The sequence below is a fragment of the Aquarana catesbeiana genome, linkage group LG04 (genome assembly GCF_042186555.1).
Source record: "Aquarana catesbeiana isolate 2022-GZ linkage group LG04, ASM4218655v1, whole genome shotgun sequence".
Lineage (NCBI taxonomy): Eukaryota > Metazoa > Chordata > Amphibia > Anura > Ranidae > Aquarana > Aquarana catesbeiana.
The window spans coordinates 498,320,731-498,340,946 of record NC_133327.1 but is presented as its reverse complement, the minus strand read 5'-3'; the positions used below and the strand labels follow the sequence as shown (position 1 = coordinate 498,340,946).

At 41.9% G+C, this 20,216-nt stretch overlaps 1 long non-coding RNA gene across 1 annotated transcript in view; it reads right to left on the bottom strand.

The window, feature by feature from the left end:
- Nucleotides 1–20,216, bottom strand: part of LOC141140479 (uncharacterized) — a 109,148-nt gene that overhangs the window by 30,897 nt on the left and 58,035 nt on the right. Inside the window, exon 2 of the long non-coding RNA XR_012243947.1 lies at nucleotides 8,400–8,471. This is a non-coding gene — a long non-coding RNA (uncharacterized lncRNA). The remainder of the gene's footprint in view (nucleotides 1–8,399; nucleotides 8,472–20,216) is intronic.

Here is a 20,216-nt window from a genome sequence, read left to right as displayed (position 1 = left end):
CAGCCAAACAAGCTCAGGCTGGACTTCTCCTTTAAACACTCAGAAGCTGATTGGCTACCATGCACAGCTGCACCACATTCTAACTTCAGCTTGTTCAATTAAGCTTTAACAAAAAAACTTGAAGCAGATTGGTTTCTATGCAGGAGCTGCACCAGATATTGCATGCTCCAGTTTTAGTAAATCAGCCCTCAATTTCTTCCAACACACAGCACACTGAGTAGTGTTTGTTGTACTAAAAAGTTTAGAGATTACATTTTATATGTCATTCATTATCGTGTTATTTTTTTAATTAAATATATACAGTATTTATTTTATCTGTTGTACAACGTACATTTTGCATTGTGCTTGGGAGTCAGCACAAAGCATATGTTGTACAGTTAGAAAAATATATTATGCATATTACTAATGTCACAATCCATTTGCTGATTGTTAGCCACAGGAGCTTGTTTTGCACAATTTACTAAGCAACCGCTGAAGATCATTATTGTCTGATTACTAATATTGTTTCTCTGCAAAGCCATTATAAATAAAAAAAAAAAGGTTTTGTATTGAAGGACACAGAAGATTGTAATCAGGCCGATTACCTCAACACTCCAATGTGCTGGATTGTTTCTTTAATTCAAAATAACTAATTATTGGGGAGTAACAAAATATTTCACTCAAGAAAAAAATCATGCATACATACATTAATTAAGTGTGCTTTATCCAGAAGTGACCTACTTTTGTTGTTATCAGCGGTTAGGAAGTAGCTGCAGGGAATGTGAACTATGTTGGTACATTAAAAGAATGTTATGCAATTTTATTTACAGCTACATCAACATCAAAGCTTCAGGGAGACTTTGTTACAAAATTAGACTGCTGGCCTTAAAATTACATAGTGTAAGCTTAAAAACACATCTGTTTAATTGTGACCAACTTATGTCAATATAATGCAGAACAAGCAAGTAACAGTGAGGAAGGTGTAGAAAAATTGGAGTGAAAAGGTCGAGGCGTCCCTTCTTTCCGATATCCTCTTGCCAAAACAAGTGAATTGATATGTAGTATTCTTTAGAATCTCCTGAAGAAGCCATAGTTTGGCGAAACATGTAGAGATTATTATTTTGCAGCAGTACTGTATGATCACTTTTTGATGTTTTTATGTGAAAAAAAATGATATTTCGATGTTTACAATAAAAATTTGAAATTTTATAATAATTCCTTTGTGTGGCACCTTTAAAATCCCATCTCCTATCTCTTTATCTATGTTTATACTCTGACTCATGTTACATGGTGAGTCTGTAATTAGGTCAGGGTTACAAGAGTTCAGGGCTGGATGACTCCCCCCCATTTCTAGAATGTTAGAGAATAATCTATAGTATAGCAGGAGGAGACTAGGAGGCCTGTCTTGAACATTTATGGGCCCTCAGCCAATCCCCAGGAGTGGGCCTGGGGGGAAACTGGGAAACCCATAAATAGACATGGGCAATGCCAGCAAGAGAGTTGGGGTGGAAAACGGAGAAGCAGTGCTGAGGATCCCCCCACAGGAGGCAGTTGAAGGGATTCAAGCCAGAGAAGCAGAGGAGAGAGCAAGGAGAGACACTGAGTAGATCAGCATGGTGCAGGGACAGACAAGAGGAGAGACTGCCATCTGTAGCAGGTCTCTCTTGAAGACAGCAGTGTGCCAAGTCTTCATCCAATCTTGTGCTTGTGTCAGTCGGGCAAGACTTGGGCAGAGAGCCAGTCAGAAGGACTGGAAAGAAAGGCAGCCAGGTGGGCTAGCATTCTGCAAGCAAGTGGAACTAGGATCAGTGGCCACAGGAATGTGTTATGCTGTTCGCCCTATTTGTGCTACTTTGTCAAAAGGGACTGAGAGTTCCTGCCTGTAATGGGCCTTTGCTGACCTAGCGATATACTGTTAGTTCCCTCAAGAGTGAACCAGAAGGAGCTGTATATAGAGGAAATAAAGTGTGTGCAGGAGGAAGTGGGAAAAGGAATCTATAAATAGGAAGGAGGTTGTCCCTGAAGTTCTGTTTGTTGTCACACTGGGCATCCCATAATTCCCTACCCCATTCATGTTATCATTCCTTAATAAAACAACAAAACAAGCCAAGGACTGTTTTCTGCATTGAGTGAATAAAGGAAATGCTGTGTGACTGGCTGTGCAGCAGTGGGGAACCCTAACTTCAGCAACTATGGGGTAGTGCTACACAAGGAAAATAAAAAAGACAGCATTTTTTGCACTTGATAGGATTATGAAAATCTGCAGAGCTTCACCACATTCACTAAGCTCTGGGGAAAAATGAGTGCAATTGCACTTGTAAAGTGCATGGTCTATTTCCCTTTAGTCAGGCAACTCCTTTATCTACTAAGCCTACAAATATGTTTCTGTTGGATAAAAATCAAGCGCGCAACCAAACAATCCTGGCTCTTGTTTAGTTTAGAAATAGATATAGGTAGCAACATACATCAGATGATCAAACACTGACTGTAATGGAAATTTGTAAGTTCCGTATATAATTGTATTCTATTTTGTATGTATTGGACACTGCCTTCACTGTGCATGCGGCACTAATAATGTTTTCAGAACATGTTTGCATTCTTTTGAGTCCTGATTAAAATTAGTCTGCCTATGATACGCCCCTTGTTACCATAAACGTACAATTGTAATATTAATGTGATACCTACATAATCATGTGTATAAAAACCTTCAATTGCGTCATAATAAAGCAGAACAGTTATTTGAAAAGATGCGGCATGTATCTTTTGTGTCTGTTCCCTACTGCAGTAGTTATTATTAATTTGGAACCACTAATCAATATGAGGATAGGAGTTGCCTATCTATAAAATGTCCAGGTCACTGACTAATCAGGATTCTGTGACTGGAGGAGGCAATCCTGTTATTCATTTGCTTATTCATTGCCTAATGAAGGAGCACGCATGCTCTGAATGCACGCTCCTCCCCACTCTCTCACCATCCAGAAGTGATGTGTCCAGCCACCCCTGAGCCGAATCTGAGAACCAGGAAGCGTTGGGAGCCACTAGAGCAGCCGGGAACAAAAGCTGCCTCTCCAACTGCGAGCCGACCGCCTTCCCCCAGGAGTGGATGAACTTCCTATACCATTTCACATGCGCTGTAATCTCTACAACCTTGTGAATTTAAAATCGTCTGTCCTATATTAAAATGTTTTTATCATGCTGCACTTAGATGGCGCTGCTCTCTTCTTTGTTTTTTAGTGTCTACAGAGCCCCTTCTAGCTTGTTATGAGCCGGTGTTCTGCCGAGAAAGTTCCGCTCGGCGGCTAAGTTCCCCCCTCTACTGCGCAGGCGCAGTAGGATCCGGCGGAAATAGCCGAAGCGGAATAGCTGAAAATCAGCTGTACACGGCGCCTGTAAGAGGTCCCCTCGCAGGCTCGCTTCGCTCGCCACGCTTCGGGCACGGCCTCGCTTCGCTCGGCTCTTTTAGATTCCCCCTTTAGGTCCACTTGGATGGTGGGGAAGGAACCTGGACCCAGAGCGCAGGCGCCGTGTACAGCTGATTGTGGATTTTGTCGTTCGGCTATCTCCGGCGGCTGCTAGTAGCTGGTACTGCTCAGGCGCTGAGCAGTACAGGGGGGAACTTATCCGCCGAGGGAACTTTCTCGGCAAGACACCGGCAGCCATCCAGAGTCAGCCCATCTGTGACCATCTATACACCTCTTGCTGCATTTGAACTCACATGCATGGACTCCCCACTATACAGAGTAGATTAATCGCCCATTTCTCTCTATTTGCGCTGACAGAGCGCACATGAACATATGTATACTATATTTCTGTGCTATTCACAAAACCCTTCGTATTCTGGCAAATGATAGTACAAGTTCTATAAATGGAGGAGGCAAGAGGAAGGGGCAAGGGATCAGCGCAGCCCTTTAACATTGGCAGTGGCTTGTGTTAACCCAAGCAGCACCTGAAGATCAGCGCTGTAAAGAGGAGAATGGAGAGAAGATTCCTACACTACACAGTAGCCAGCCTGATATGGGAAACACTTCTTTACAGAAGTTACGTGTCTGATGCTGCATAGCAAAATAAATAAATAAATAACCTTCAGCTTAAAATGAAATTGTATGTAACAAATACTTTTTTCAGCCTTTGATAGGAGGTGGGAAGGGTTAGAACCTTAGTAAGATTTTTTTGCAACCTTTGGGGAGATTCATCCTTCTATTTATCCTGGTAACCATCATCATCTTGACAGAAGGTGAATGAAAATCCAACATTTTAGAGTTGTCAGCATATCATGGAGTGAGGGTAGATCATCCAAATGGAAAAATGTTCTGATGACAACTGTAAGGTTCTCCATACTTTGAAGTGATTTCTTTAAATTTCTGGTTGCGTCTTAAAGTGGAGCTCCAGTCTCCTTGGCAGTTTTCTCCAAAAAACACCCCTGCGATTTGCTTTATTTGCTCAATATAATAAGTAGGATACTGTTAAAAGTGTATTTCTTCTTACTTGTAAATATGACGTTCATTACGGGATCCCGGGAGACAGGCAGCGTCCCTTAGTAGTGTGGGCATCTGAGGCCGGCTCGTACTTGCTTCCGGGATTCTGTGCAGCTGGCTACCCAGCATGCACCTTCCGATCTCGCACCTGTGTAGTAAGAAAACAGAGCAGCGCACTGTGTTGTTTACAGGTTGCCATAAAAATGGCTGCATCGTGGGAAGTTTCCGCCCTGTTGTTATGGCAAACTGTCAATCAACAAAGAACCCTAAGGAAGGCAAGTGCAGATCGAAGACTCCTGGGATAGATCCCGCCAATATCCCAGGAGTCCTAGGGAAATGCCTAATGACAAAAACACCTAGGTGGCCAGGACTGGAAGTGCAGACTACATATAGAAAAATAAGCTATTTAGAAAAAAAAATGCTATTGCAGACTGTTCTGTGGGTGTGATCTGTGATGCACAGAACATGATGGAATGGGTTGAACTCCACTTTAAGACAAGAATCATTTTCTTTTATTCATTCAGGAAATAAGGCATCGCAGGCCAATATTTTGGGACCATGTGGTATACCTTTCTCAAGGCTTAGTGATGTACCATACAGAGAACACAGACATTAAAGTAATTGTAAAGTCTTGTTTTTTTTCCTATAAAAATAACATACATGTTATACTTACCGTATTTATCAGCGTATAATACGCACCATAATTTTAAGAGGGAAGTTTTAGGGAGAAAAACTTAAAACTTAAAACTTTAAATGAAGAACATTGAAGCAAAATAAGGGTCAGTTCCCATCAATGCAGCCTTATCAGTGCCCATCAAAGCAGCCTCACCAGTGCCCATCAATGCAGCCTTACCAATGCCCATCAATGCAGCCTTACCAGTGCCCATCAATGCAGCCTTACCAGTGCCCATCAATGCAGCCTGATCAGTGCCCATCAATGCAGCCTGATCAGTGCCCATCTGCAGCCTCATCATTGCCCATCAATGCAGCCTGATCAGTACCCATCTGCAGCCTCACCATTGCCCATCAATGCAGCGTGATCAGTGCCCACCTGCAGCCTCACGTCACATTACATAGAGCAAGGATCTCATGTTTACTCGGTGGTCTCTTTAATACGAAGTCCTGCCTCCTGGCTCCAATGATAGAGAGAACACTGGTTCAATGCTGGTCCAGGAGACGGAACTTCGTATTACAGAGCCCGCCGAGTAAACAGGAGATCCTCGCTTTATGTAATCTGACGACGCTCGCCCCCCCTTCCCCTCAGAGGCAGCCAAATACAAATATCGGTGTACAACATGCACACACTATTTGCTTGTTATACGCCGATAAATATGGTACCTACTCTGTTGCGGTAGATTTGCACAGAGCAGCCTGGATCATTCTCTTCTTGGGCCCCTCTACTGTGATCCTGGTCCCTCCCTCCTGTTCAGTGCCCCCACAGCAAGCAGCTTGCTATGAGGGCCCCGGGACCAAGTCACAGCTCCCTGTGTCCATTCAGACATGGAGCCCCTACCCGGCCCCGCCCCCTCTCCCCCCTGATTGGCAGCAGCCAATGGCACTGCTGCTGTGTCTCAGCCAATCAGATTGGGAGAATCTCGGACAGCTGAGACATTCGTGGACATCGCTGGACAGAGAGGGACCTCAGGTAAGTGTTAGGGGGCTGAGGGGGCTGCTGCACACAGAAGGCTTTTTATCTTAATGCATATAATGCATTAAGTTAAAAAACCTTCTGACTTTACAATCCCTTTAAATGCACAACCCAGATATTCAAAAAAATACACAAGCACATAACTGTGATGTCATTGTGATATCAAAGTACTGTCTACAACAGACATAGAAAACCTACAAAGTCCTGCTGTCAAGGAAATTGAACCTCTACATATAACATGAAACATGAACAGATCTGGTGGGCTAGCGCTAAAATCCCCAGACAGAAGCTACAGCCAATCAGAGTCCTGGCTTCTTATGGTCTCCAACAAGATGGCTAGTGCTCTTCCTATTTTGTATATGTCCTAGAAGTATAAATGTAGATCTTCTACATGTCACACACACTGGGAGGAATTCAATAAGCAGTTACAACACATTTATGATGGTATGGCCCTTAAACTAAAGGCAAAACATTATTTTTTTGTTTCGGATAGAGTGGATAGAGATCAGAACACCTGCCAGTTTTGTGCCCCATTAGAGAGATTTGATGACTCTATTTGTTACCATTATCATCGAAAGTGAAAGTTAATTAAAATCCCAAATTTTGAGTTGACATTGGAACAGGAATAGAGGGGGAATCTTTCAATGGGAACACTAGTTCTGTGACCCTAGTGACATACTAAGATTGCCCTATTTTGGAGGGATTCCATCTCACTTCCTGTTTTGGTTATTGGAAGTGAAGGGAAATCTCCCCAATGGGACACAAAGAGCAAAAAAAAAAAAAAAAAAAATGAAAAAACTGACAGGGGTTATAACCAGTGTTAATTTGTCGACTAAAATATTTTCGGCAACTGAATTAATACTATTTTAGTCGACTTAAATACGACTAAAACAATTCAGATGACTAAAATACGTCTACAACTAAAATGACATTTTAGTCAAAAGACTAAAATACAACTAAAACAAAAATGGCATTTTAGTCAAAAGACTATGACTAAAACTAAATTGAATTTATATCACAACGGCTAAATCTGTGTCTGTAGAGCATGTTCAAACCGTAATACCATAAATAATAAACATGTTGTTAGATTTTTACTCCAGGACTATATAAAGTTTGGCAGTTCCAAAGAAATAATGCATTAAAATTTAACTAAATCCATTCGATTTTAGTCGACTAAAATGTACTGGAGATTTTAGTCTACTAAAACACGACTAAAACTAAAACAACTCAGATAATTAAAATGCGACTAAAACCAAAATGGCATTTTAGTCAAAAGACTAAAATAAGACTAAAGCTAAAATAGCATTTTAGTCAAAAGACTATAACTAAAATTAAATCGAATTTTGATGTCAAAATTAAGACTGGTTATAACACTCCCTGCAAAAAAAAAAAAGGGTTGCCTTTAGTAACATTTAACCACGTGTTGTCCAGGGCAATTTTGTTCAATGTTTCACACACATTTAAATTAATGTTTTTTGCTGAAAATTACTTAGAACCCCCACACATTATATATTTTATAGAAAGCAGAGTCTCTGGAGAATAGAATGATGTAGGATCTGTGTATATAAATAAAGGAGACACTTTAGGGAGGGAGGGGAGTTGAACAAAATCAGTGTGTGTATAGCATAGGTGGTAATATTACCACACAGGGGCTGCAGTGTGGCCCTTGAGCCCAGCCATCCCTATGCGAATACCACCACAAAGTAATTGCCTATGATCACATACCTTTCCTAGTGTATATAAGAAGACCCTGCTTCACCCCCAGACTGCTTGCTGACACTGATAAATGCTCACTGTGGTATAAGTACTTGTCTTTTCATGTGCTGTGTCCATTTACCTAATGGGGGCGATTGGCATGTGTCAGATAGCACTGATCAGTGCTCACTGTGGTCTAAGTACTTGTATAAGTACGTGTCTTCTCCATGCGCTGTGTCCAATCACAGTGAAGGTGACCGGAAGCAGCTGGTTTGCTGGAGATGGATTACCTGGCATATGTCATAAGGCACTGGCCAAGCATCCATCTAAGGACCCGCAGGCACCATGGTGCGCGGTGCGAACCCGAAACACAGCGCCGCCGGAACACGTGAGGTCACTTCCTTGTGCTGCACACTGGAGCCCAAACAGGAAAAGGAGAGCGTGGGGGCACAAACCTAATACCAAAAAGTGCCCAGACCAGCACCCGCGTCCGCAGACAGGGACCTATCAAGGGACCATGCGTGCCGGGCTGAACAATAGGTATCACCCCCCCCCCCCAAGGCCACACGTCGCTTCGCACTAGGTGCCGCACTCATACTCACCATATGATCCAGCCAGTGGTGTCCAGCCATCACTGAGATAGGAAACCATAGCAAGCCAGGGAACAGCGACCCCTGGTGACAAAAAGTAGAAGGCAAACAGTCAGTAAAGATATTGCACCGAATAAAGCTCAATATTTACACATTTATGTTACAGGAGTAAATACATATAAGGAGAAATGTTCCTTACAGATGAAAAGGGCATATAAAAACCTCCTGTAAATGGTAACAGTCAGATTTACAAAGATTGTTTCACTTCTTGATTTCACCAAGTATTGTCATATTTAGAAATAATTATAAATTTAATTCACAAACCCCTGATTTAAAACCTGGCAAATAGGGTGAGAATTGAAATGTCTCATTAAGGCCTGGTGGTTTGGTGGCTTGTAAACGAAATATCCAATTTAATTCATTTTGTAATAGTGATTTATTAACCTCCCTGGCGGTTCTCCCGGGTGTGGCTCGGGGTTACATTTCAGTACCACTAGCGGTAACCCCGAGCCACACTCAGGATCCTGGTGCAGTGTACTTACCTTGTCCCCAGGATCCTGCGATGTCCCCCTGCTGTGTCTGCGGGCTCTGTCCTCCACCCGAAGCCTCTTTGTGCCGGGCTCCGTTCCCTGCGAGTGTCACGATGCACAGGGGCAGGGCCCGGCGGCAAATTCAAAAAAGTGAAAAATCATAATACATACAGTTCAGTGTAATCTTACAGATTACATTACTGTATGAAATTATTTTACATCCCTTTTGTCCCCAGTGCTTTGTCCAATGTCCTGCATGCAGTTTTATATGATATATACTGTTCTTTCTGCCCGGAAACTTGAGATTGTCCATAGCAACCAAAAAGTGTCCCTTTACATCAAAAGTGGTTTTAGACCAGCTAGAAAACAGCGATAGTAAATTACACTTGCAGAATTGAGCGATAGTAATTCGTGGGGAAATTAATTTTATTATTATTATATTATTATTTGTTATAAATATTTATGGTTATTTATTATAATTTATGATTTTGTGTTTCAAACTTCATCATAACCCCGATATCTACTAGACTCTTGATGGACAGATTTAAGTACGTTATTGCTAAGAATTACAGGCCTACAATATAAAACGCCAAATTTCTATGCAAAATAATTGTACCGCTTTGAGAGGCAAAAATCTGACATAATCATACCGCCAGGGAGGTTAATATCACCCCCATCTATATAGATGTGTTCTAATGCCAGGAATTTAATTTTGGGGGTAGCTTCACCATGGACCAACAAAACTGTGTCTCCCCAGGGGGAGATCAGGATCCTTTTTGGTGAAGCTTGTGAGATGTTGATAAATGCGACGCCAGAACTCTAGTTTTGTCTTTCCAACATAGTAACAAGACATAAGATACACAATGCCAGGGGTGTGGCAGTTAACATGTCGGGCTTTACAATTTGTTTTTTTAATGAGGAGACATCGTGTATATGTGCCACGCATTGGCGTGGTATCGCTACATCGACGATATCCTATTGTTTTGGAACGGCTCATCTACATTGCTGGACCAGTTCATACAACATATCAATCAATGTAAGGCATCCACGCCTGGAATGTACAGTGGTTAGCCCTATCAACATGTTCCCCTGGGCAACCACCGTCTTTTATCCATGACGTGCATGTTGGGTACCTTAGCGAGTGCTTTTATACGATTTTTTTGTCATTTTGTATACTTTCTCTATGTGATATTCATGTTTGTTGCATATTTCATAATAAAATATTTTGTACTTTTTGAACAACTGGTCTGTCCCTTGTCAAATCCATGAGGGGTTTTGGTTTGAGTCCTAGGGCACTACTAGTTCTATGTTTCTGACTATACGGATTGGAAGACCCGGTATAGCCACACACACACACACACCAATCCCTACAAATCTATTTTTGGTAAAACATTAAAGTGATACTAAAGTCTCTTTTTTAAAATTGTAAAATAACAAACATGTTATACTCAACTGCTCTGTGCATTGGTTTTGCTCAGAGCAGCCCAGATTCTTCTCGGGTCCCTCGTCGGCAATCCTGGCCTCTCCCTCCTGCCCCCTCCCAAGCCCAGCCACTACTCTGTGTGTCCATTCAGACACGGCGTCACAGTTCGGCCCGCTCCCCTCTCTCTCCTCATTGGCTTACTGACTTTGACTGACAGCAGCGGGAGCCAATGGTGCCCTACTGCTGTCTCAGCCAATGAGGAGGGGAGTCCCAGACAGCTGAGACTCTTGTGCAACATCACTGGATCGAGATGGGGCTCAGGTAAGTATTACGGGGGCTTCTGCACACAGAAGGTTTTTTACCTTAATGCATAGAATGCATTAAGATAAAAAACCTTCTGACTTTACAACCACTTTAAAGATGATGTTGTCTCAAGTAAACAAACATGGTAAGACTCAAAATTGTGTGTGTGCCTGTGAAATGGCGAAAAACTATGGTGCCCAAAAGTGATGCCTTAACAGCTTTTATAGTTTATAATTGTAGAGTTAATTATGAATGAAAGCCTTAGAATTATTGATCCCACTCTAACATTTATGGTGATACCTCACATGCGTAGTAATTTTTTTTTTCGCCATCTGGGTCCTATTGCAGAGAATTTCCATCACTTTCTGCCCCATAGCCAAACAGGAAGAGAGAGGAAATCCCTGCAAATTAAGGGAGTTTCTTGGGGACCCTCAGGTCACCAGAACTAGTGTCCCCATTGGAAGATTTCCCCTCTAATACTTTTTTGGGGACAACCCAAAGTATGGGATTTTCTTTTACTTTGACTTTTAATGATAAGACTAAGGCCCCTTTCACGAGAGACGGACTCCGCTTCCACGGAGTCCGCCTCGGTCCGCCGGCTCAACGGGAGATCTCTCCGTTGATCTCCGCTGAGCCGGCGGATAACAGGTCCCTCTCTGTTCACTGAGCGGGGAGGGACTTGTCAGGCGCCGCTGCCGCCTATGGAGGGATCAGATGAAAACGGACAGCATGTCCGTTTTCATCAGATCTCATCCGATCCGCCAGCAACAGACCTGGACGTAGGGCCATCAGTCTGCTTTTAGCGGATCGGACCAGGTCGGATGTCAGCGGACATGTCTCCACTGAAATCCGTCACTCCATAGGCTAACATGGAGCGCCCGTTCAGGTCCGCCGTCAAAACTGACAGGTGGACCTGCACGGTCCGATCGTGTGAAAGGGGCCTAATAGAGAGGACTGCAATAACAATTGACAGATGTTCTGATCCTTCTCCCTTCTATCCAAAACTAAAAGAAAGAAAAACAAAATTTGCCTTTAGTTATGCTTAAAGCTAAAAAAAAAAAGAAATAAGCACTGTGGGTTTAATACTACTTTAACTTACTGAATTATATAAATCCTGGATATTTACACAATACAAATTGGGCATATAAGGATACTGGTATCCTGAAAATGAAACAGCAGGCACTGAATAAATGCTGGCAGCATGTAACTACAATAAAATCCCAGACATTCTAAAAACATTTAGAAACAGAAGACTCACTTGTAATCAATACATATTGATTCTCAGTTATTTTTAAACAGCGTACAGAATATAATAACGAGTTCCAGCATGAAAAAGGTTAAATATATTATGTAACAGACAGTCTGTGGTGCTTCTCCAAAACAGAGAAGATTTATTTGTTTCTACACTGTGCAGCATTTCCTGCTGTAAACTGGTAAATCTCTACCTATGCTTCAATATATCATAGCAGAACTAACAAATCAATGCACAGCGTACTTGAAGTAAATCAATCTAAAAAATCCCTTCATCAATACCGGTTTTGCCCTATTGGTGGCAGCAGCACAACTCCATTGAATAAAAAGGCAACGGGGAATTGCATGGAACAGAAGCATACCTTTTTACTCTTGCAGATTTCCTAATGAAATCGATCCTGTGATTGCTCTCAAACTTGTCTGTCACCTTTACTTTGTAGTCAAAGTTGATAAATGTTTAGCGACATATTAAACTATGATGAGCCTGTTGATCATTTTACTGGCTAATGTTCTATGAGATTATTGCTACCTGTTAAGTGGTTTATAGATTTATGAATAATTATGTAGCCTGTTCAAAGCAAATGATTTTCAACAACCTGCATATGACAAATCTGATTTTGGATGAGGATGGGCAGCCACTTGTTGTTGGCCTATTGTTCCAAACCCTATATATATAGAGTATGTGTTAGCCCCTATTCACTCCTGAGCATTTTTCTGAGGATTTGGAAGCTTTTTTTTTTTTTTTTTATTGTATGCATAGACATAGATTCTTTGAATAATTTGCAAGCTCTTCTACACACATATGTAAGCTCAGGAGTTTTTTTCTTCTGGAGAAGGAGAGCAGAGCAGAGGACAATCTTTCAGACACAAAAAAACACACGAAAATGCTTGTGTCACTTTTATAGGTCCTTGGGGTCAAAAGCGCATGGCACAGCTCCAAAAAAAAAAAAAAAATGGGATTCTTGATGTTAAACATTGTTGTGTGTAGGTAAATGTGCATGACTAAGCACCCATGCTCAGATATGAATGGTGGCTTTAAGGAGTACATTTTTATTTTCCAATAGTTTATATTGGTTTTTGAAACCTGTGCTTAAAGGAAGCCTGTACTAACAGAAATATTTAGGTTGGCTCAAGAAGTATCAATGCTGAGGGGAGGAGGCAGAGTCGCCAGCGACAGACATGTCCAGCTGAAGCTCCACATCTCTCGGGACTCCTTGGCTGATAAAGACACCCGCAAGGCATGGTAAACTGAAAATAATCTTACCATAAGCCTCCTCAGTACCCTGGGATTAATAAAATGGTCTTTGGTGCCGCCCGAGGTAAAAATAAACTAAAGAGTGCCAAAGATACACAGTCAAGAGGCCCCTGTAAAATAGCACAGCCTCCTTCCTCACACACAGGCACATCTCGTGCTGCTAAGCAACTGCAGTTACCTCAGGATGCCTATAATGACACTGACAAATAGAAAAAATTTTACAGAAAGCCTTAACGCAGACCTCAGACTATATAACTGAAAAAGTCTCACAAAAGAAATCTGTGAGTTAGGCCAGCGCACTTCTGACCTAGAAACCAGAGTGGATGACATGGAAACTAATGTACTGTCCCATGATAATGAATTAGAGACTCTTAACCTCCCTGGCGGTATGATTATTTCGGATTTTAGGTGCTGAAAGCGGTACAATTATTTTGCATGGAAATTTGGCGTTTTATATTGTAGGTCTGTAATTCTTAACAATAACACACTTAAATCTGTCCAAACAAGAGTCTAGTAGATATCCCGGGTATGATAAAGTTTGAAACACAAAAACATAAATTATAATATAATAAATAAAAATAAATAATAAAAAAAAAAAAAAATTAATAATAAAATAAATTTCGCCACGATTCACTATCGCTCAATTCTGCAAGTGTTCTAATTTACTATCGCTGTTTTCTAGCTGGTCTAAAGCCACTTTTGATATAAAGGGACACTTTTTGGTTGCTATGGACAATCTCCAGTTTCCAGGCAGAAAGAACAGTATATATAACATAAAACTGCATGCAGGGCATAGGACAAAGCACTGGGGACAAAAGGGATGTGAAATAATTTCATACAGTAAGATTACCGTACTGTATATGTTATGATTTTACAATTTTTTGAATTTGCCGCCAGGCTCCGCCCCCGTGCATTGCGCCGCTCGCAGGGAACGGAGCAGGCTTCGGAGGAGGACAGAGCCCGCAGACACAGCGGGGGACATCGCAGGATCCCGGGGACAAGGTAAGTAAAGCCACACCAGGATCCTGCGATGTAATCCCGAGTGTGGCTCGGGGTTACCGCTAATGGGACTGAATTTTAACCCCGAGCCACACTCGGGAAAACCGCCAGGGAGGCTACGGAAGAAAACCTTATTCTGCAAACACGCTTAGAGGACATTAAAAATAGAACACGACGATCAAATCTTCGTATATGAGGAATACCTGAGACTATTGTTGACCTTCATTCTACTATGACCGCACTTTTCAAAGAACTACTACCGTCAATCCCGGTCGATCGTTTGGAGATAGATAGGATTCACAGAGCTTTAACACCACGCAAACCAGAAGGTCCCCCTCGTGATATTATTGCGAAATTCCAATTCTATCGCACCAAAGAACAACTCATGGCTGGAGCTAGAGGAAAAAAGATTCCCTCATCTTTCAAGATCATCCTTATCAGCTTTTTGCTGACCTTTCCCCAATTACTGTGGCTAAACGACGTGCACTGAAACCCTTACTTCATAATCTATAGCAACGCCAGACCCCTTATCAATGGGGATTTCCATTTTCTATACGCTTTACCTATCAATGTGTCAAACATTCCTGTAGATCCTCAGATGAACTACAAAAGACTCTACAAGAACTACATCTTATCGAAAGATCTTCAACTAGCCCTCGTTGATGCACAACATCCAACTCCCCTCAAGAATCCTCCAAATCTGAAAAAGATAGAGGCCGACAAAATTCCTCTAAGAGAAGTCGATTCAATTCTCCTGATATAGATCCTGTAGACACAATGGACTGAAGGACTTTCACTCCTCATCTTGAAGTGTATTCAATCTTAAGGCTTTGCCTTTCTTTGGTCACTAAGTAATTTACCACCTTCAGTATAATCTGACTAAACTTATTTAAAATAATACTGTTCTATTAAGTTTTGAACTTACCCCTTTTAACCCCCACAACCTCAGATAAACATATGTTATGTTTTATCTATTTACCCCCTTTCTCCCTCCCCCTTCCCTCATCCCCATAAATAATTTTCCCGTTTTGATCACATTTTGATCTCAATAGGCATGTCCCCTGAACTCCTTTCTTCATCTATTATCCCTTTTACATGGACTAACCACTGTGCTGTACTTTCAACTTTCACTTCTCTAATACCCAAAACACAAGATTCTACATGGCATATTAATGACTCAATTCCTATCTCATCCATCACACTCCTCTGATCTAGAAATAGCCATAAAAGATTACTTGGTCAATAATAAGACCCCTGATATATCCCCACTGACCCTATGGGAAGCTCATAAACCTGTTCTCCGTGGGGTTTGTATACGCCAAGCCACATTTCTTAAATAAGCAGAATTTAATACATGCCACACAATCTTTCAATCCAATCTTACCCCTGTGACTAAATTACAGCTTGATAAAGCACGTTTAAACCTTGACCTTTTTTTTATCAGAATCTGTAGATAAAATGTTATGCAAGTCTAAACAAATTTTATCTTAAAATGAATAAACAAGACACTCTTTTAGCCATAGCACTTAAAAAATGAAATCACCCCTTTAAACTGATTCGACTGAAATTATCTCATGATACATTTATTAGTAATCCAGTAAAGATCCTCCACACCTTTCAAAAACATCTTACCTCCTTATATAAAAAGAAGGGATCTTTTGATCAAACTTTAGCAGAATCATTTTTTTCACAAATCAAACTTCCTACTACTCCTTTAGCCCAATGCGATTGTCTTGAAAGCCCCATTACAGCTATCGAAATTAAATTAGCAATTAACTCTCTTAAACCAAATAAATGTCCAGGCCCAGATGGCTTCTCTGCCCTATACTATAAGAAATTATCTCATATCCTTGCACCAATGTTAACAAACACATTTAATTCTCTTAACGATCAATCCTTTCGCTCAGAAACATTAACGACTATAATTTCAATGATCCCCAAACCTCAGTCAGACGATACATCTTGTTCTAACTTTAGACGCATATCATTACTCAACCTTGAAATTAAGTTACTAGCGACCCGCTTAAATTGTGTAATAGGTTCTTTAATAAATAAAGACCAGGTCGGCTTTATTCCACAGCGCCAAGTGGCAGATAACGTACGCAGGACTACTTTCCTAATTCAGCAGCTAAATCACGACAAATACCCATCTGTCTCTTATCTTTTTTTTTTTTCTTTAATCTTTTTATTGATATCCGTAGAAAAGTACACATAGACATAGTTTCTGATACGTGTAAAAGCATTATAATAACATTTCACTACTTCGATCACAATTAAATATATTAACAGATAATTTCCTTCCCTTGTCTTCCCTCTTATTTCCCTCCTATTACTGTCCCCTACTTGCCCGCTCACCTCCCTACCAATAATTACCCCCACTCCCCCCCACCCCCACCACCATCAGTGGGTCAGGTAAGAGTTGTTTAAACTGGTTCTTATTATGCTTTAATTCCAGCTAATATACAAGGTAGTATTACTCTTCTCTCCATGTCCGACTGTCCTGTGGTTTGTTCGCTATGCCACTAAAATGCCTTCTAATACCCATATAGAATTCAAAGGAGGTGGAGGGTACTCAGCCCCTGCAGCCAAGGCCTCCATATCTTAATGAATTTACTGTAACTGCCCCTTCTAGTGTATACGGTCTTTTCTGTCCAGACCAAGGAATCTATTGTCCTAAGCCATTCTTCCGGGGTTGGGGGTACAACTGAGAGCCAAGATTGTGCTATCAGTTTTCTCGCCTGGTAAAGGCACCTTACTATGGCAGTAGCTGTACTAATATTCCCTATGTTTTCCCCTACTAGGCCCAGGACGCATGCCTTAGCCTCTAGATCCAGTTTAACTTTAAACCTGGTTTCTATAGTTTTTACAATCTCTGACCAATATCTTACTAATTTTGGGCATCTCCACATCATGTGTATAAGATCTCCTGTCTCCAAACATCTGGGGCATTTGTCATCTGGTCTTCGACCAAACCTGTGCAACCTCTTAGGGGTATAGTAAGCTCTATGCAGCAGGAGGAGATGCGAGGCCTGCTGCGACGGAGAAACGGACACCAGCGGGCCAGATTCCAGTATCCTTTTTCACTGGTCGTCCGTCAACTCCCCCACATCTGCCTCCCATCTCTCCCTGGTGCCCGAGGTCATTTGTAAGGTTATCAATCTATCCATTATTTGCGCATATGTTTTTGCTATCAGTCCTCTAGTGGTTTTTGTTCTAACTATTTTGTTAAGGAGTGGTGCCTTGCACCACTCCAGTGAGCGAATCCTAAATTGACTGTCTAATGTGTGCCTGATCTGTAAGTAGCTGTAGAATGAATTGTTTGGAATTCCATATTCTGATCTTAACTCACTAAGTAAAAGATTTCAGACTGTTGTTGTTAAACAGCTGGGCTAACCTATGTATACCATGGCGTTCCCATATGGTATTTTTTTCTATGGTTAATAATTCCCGCAGGGACTTATTATTCCATATAGGTGAAAACTCGGTAATGCCCTTGTACCCCATGGTCCTCTTAACTGTCTGCCAGACTTTGGTAGTTAACTTATATGTTGGAAGCTTTTGCTGAAGTGAACCTGCCTCTAATGCTTCCGCTAGGGAGTTATGTGGGTTGCCCTCCAACATAATTTTACTGCTGGCGCACATTTCACCCAGGGACTCGCATCCCCCTATATGCTGTAATTAAGCGGTCATATAATAACCATAAGGGTGGGGGACTGCCATTCCCCCTTCCCTAGTAGGTCGCTGCAGAGTTTGTAAACTGATCCTGGCCTGCCCTTTCTTCCAAATTAGTTCCCTGAATAATTATTTTTAGGAACCACTTTCTCCCAATCCAGACCGGGGAGTTATGGAGTATGTACAGTAGTTGTGGCAGCCATATCATTCTGACCAGATTAATTCGGCCTGCCATGGACAGGGGAAGTCGGCACCAAATGTCGCATTTCCTTTTGAATTTTGCAAGCAAGGGGACTAAGTTATCTCCAATATATTGGTTGGGGTCCTTAGACATTACTATTCCCAGATATCTCATCTTGTCTGTTACATTTAACCGGGATATACCGTCGGGGAGGATACTGATAGTTGAATCGATCTGCAGAAGCATTGACTTCTCCCAGTTCATTACTAGGCCTGAGAGTCTCCCAAACCCCTCCACCAACTGCATCATTTTTTCTAAAGATGGCCCCGTGTCACCCAAAAAAGAGCAAGACATTGTCGGCATATAATGCAATCCTTTCCTCCTCGTTTTTCCTCCTAAATCCCTGTAATCCAGTCGAGCCTCTCACTGCCTCTGCGAGTGGCTCCATTGCCAGGGCGAACAGCAGGGGTGATAACGGGCACCCCTGCCTTGTTCCCCTCTCAAGTGGTAGACTTTCTGAATACTCATTATTGATCTTTAATCTGGCACTTGGGTGATTGTATAGAATTTTTAGCCAAATGATAAACAGGGGGCTGAAACCGAATCTCTCCAGTACCCTCCAGAGATATCCCCATTCCAGGCTGTCAAATGCCTTGGCAATATCCAAGGACAAGACAGCTCTGGAACCCTTGTTCTCTACCAGGGCCTGGAAATTCAAATATGCCCTTCTAATATTTACACTGGTAAACCTATTAGGGATAAACCCTGCCTGGTCAAGATGTACCAGCTTTGTAATGCATTTATTTAGCCTGGTTGCCATTACTTTTGCCAGAATTTTAATATCAGAACAGAGCAATGAGATCGGTCTATATGAGGATATGTCAAGATGGTCTTTCCCCTCTTTCCGTATGAGTACAATATTGGTTTCTGACATTGAAGCAGGCAGTCTACCCTCTGCGACTGCCCAGTTCAGTGTCCTTAGAAGAGTAGGGAGCAACACCTCCCCGTAGTATTTGTAGATCTCAACGGGCAGTCCGTCTGGACCTGGGGATTTATGGTTGGGCATATCCGCTACTGCACATTTCAGTTCCTCTAAGGTTATTGGGGATTCTAGACTGGTCTTGTCTGTTACGGAAAGAGTCAGCAATTCGACACCCTCTAAGAATCTGTCTAACTCTCCCCGTTCTATATGCCGTTTTGATTTATATAGTACGCTATAAAAATCAAAAAATGTCTCCTTGATCATCAGAGGGTCAGATGAAATTTCCCCACTTGGGGTCTTAATCATAGAGGTTGTTGAGGAGGGAGAATTAGTACTGGCTAGCAAAGCTAGCATTCGACCCACTCTTTCCCCCTCTCCAAAACACCTTTGTCTTTGGACGAGTCTCCTATTTTCGGCATTTCTAGCTGTTACCGCTTTGTACTCTTGCTGCTTCCTAACCCATAACTCCTGCTTCTCTGGGCTAGGGTCCAACACGTATTGTCTCTCTAATTCCATAACCTCCTTTCTGATATATTCTCTCTCTGCCCTTGATTGCTTCTTTACCCTTGATATGTGTTGGATTAAAAGCCCCCTGAGGAAAGCTTTTAAAGAATCCCAGACCACCCCCGCCGATGCTGATCCCGAGTTATATTCTACAAACTCTTTTAATCTTGTGGATATTTCTTCCGTTCCCCCTATTACCTCTAGCCATATTGGATTTACTGCCCATGATCTCTGAGTATGTCTATCATGAATATCCACCGATAGTTTCAGGGGTGAGTGGTCTGATATCCCTCTTGGCCAATATTCCCTCTTGTTTACTAGGGGATGTACTTCTTTATTACCTATGGCCAAATCCATACGAGAGAGTGTGCAGTGTGTCCCTGAGTAGCAAGAGTATTGCCGATTATTTGGGTTACGGACTCTCCAGAGGTCACACCATCCAATCTCCTCCAGAAGCTGGGCAAACCTTCCCTCTATCGCCCTTTCCGCCCGGGCCCCAGGTGGGAACCTATCTTGACGACTATCGAGGACCGCATTAAAATCCCCCACCACTACCATCGGAGTGTCGGTTTTGTTCTCCATGTATTCTAACAGGCGGTACAGAATCTCCAACTTAAATGGGGGAGGGATATACAAATTTTCTATGACAAATGCTCTGCCCTCTATCAAACAAAGCAAAAAAAATAACAGCCCAATGTATCGATCCTGACGTCCCTGCAGGAAAACGCC